The sequence below is a fragment of the Cnephaeus nilssonii genome, assembly GCF_951640355.1.
Source record: "Cnephaeus nilssonii genome assembly, chromosome: 23".
NCBI lineage: Eukaryota > Metazoa > Chordata > Mammalia > Chiroptera > Vespertilionidae > Cnephaeus > Cnephaeus nilssonii.
In genome coordinates, this window is record NC_137094.1 from 17,960,714 (window position 1) to 17,962,329 (window position 1,616).

A 1,616-nucleotide genomic window follows, 5' to 3' on the forward strand; every position below is an offset into this window, starting at 1 on the left:
CTGATTTTTTCTTTTTGTAAACTCACAATAGACAACACCACAAAGTCCAAGAATTTCAGCACATTGTTAGCATTCATTTTGTTTTCATGTTTTGTTTCTTTTTAGAAGCAATAAGAGAGAGAGAGAGAGAGAGAGAGAGAGAGAGAGAGAGAGAGAGAGAATCGATGGGAGAGAGACACAGCCTGCACACTCCCCAACTGGCACAGGGATGAAACATGCAACCCAGATACATGCCCTTGATCAGAACTTGAACCGAAGACCCTTAGGTTCTTGGACCAACACTCAGACCACTGAACCACAAGGACAATTTTAACACATAACTTTATTGTACGATTTCCCACAGTACATTCTAAGCTCCTGTGTTTTGTTTGGTTAAACATCCGATTGAATAGGCAGAAAGCCATACGGTTACTTCCATTGCTGTTTATTGCTCTATTGGCTAGTAGTCTAACCTCATGATAGTGAAGAATTATTGTCTTGGTACGAGTGTAAGCGATGATATAGTTGCGTTGGAACATTGGGAGAAGATTAAGTTGAGAAGGAGGCTAACATATTGCTTTTATGTCCTTTGCAATAGAGTGGGAAAGAGCAGGCAATGCGAGCAGAATGGCAAGCTTTGAGGCAGGAAGAGCAGTAGGTGAAACAGGCCACATATTTGGGGCCACAGGGATTCTTCATTCACATCTGGGGAACTCTATTGTCCCTTACAGACATGTGATTATACTCGGTATTTTATCAGTTTTCAAATCTGTGTTACAATAGCTAGGCCCCTGATTAGAATCTAGTACCTCTTTATGACCTGATTGAAATCTTGTATGTGCTAGATGGATATGTACATGGTGCATTTCATCATTTTGGGGTATACTGAGCCATGGATAGATAAGCAAATCTAAGTAATAACCTCTCCCATCAATGGCCAACATGGGAGTGACACAGTTTGTTTGTTTTCTTTTCTTTTATTTTCTGCAAAAAGTTTTATTGTCCAATGCATGGGAGAGGTCTCCAGGCTGGTAAAGGTTGCCTAGCAGTTTCCGGGAGAGGCTCAGGCAAAAGCCAGACACCAGAGGAATGCAGAGGGGCCCCTCCAAGGTCTCTGGGCCCCAAAGGCTCCTAGGCGTGCTTGAGAGTGAGCCTCAGCCAGCACAGCCTCAGGGCCAGCCAGCTGTGGAGGTGAGCCAGGTGTGGCCCATCTTCTTGATGAGTTTCACCTCCTCACCCAGGAAGTGGTTCTCCCGGAAGTCACAGAGCTGAGGGGCTGCGTGGGAAGAACCAGGGCCCGCAGCTCGCAAAGGGCCTGGTCAGGTTCCTCTCCAAGGCCAAGGTGCCTTCCATGGCATCCTGAGTTTTGCCCACTCATCTTGGGGAGGCTTCAGCACTCCCTGGAAAGAATGTGGTGGTTTGGCATCTTTCAGAGCCGCTCAGCGCCCTCGCGTTTCTTCTCAGCCAACTCATGGAAGACGTAGCCCGCACCCATGAGAAAAAGAAGCCCAGAGAGAGGTAGGTGGGAGCCTGCAGATGCAGGCCAGGTGGTTGAGGGCAGCCTCCCCTTCGGTGGAATAATTCTGATGGAGTTGGGAGCTCATGGTTGTTCAGCAATAAGGAGTTCAGGTAGAGAT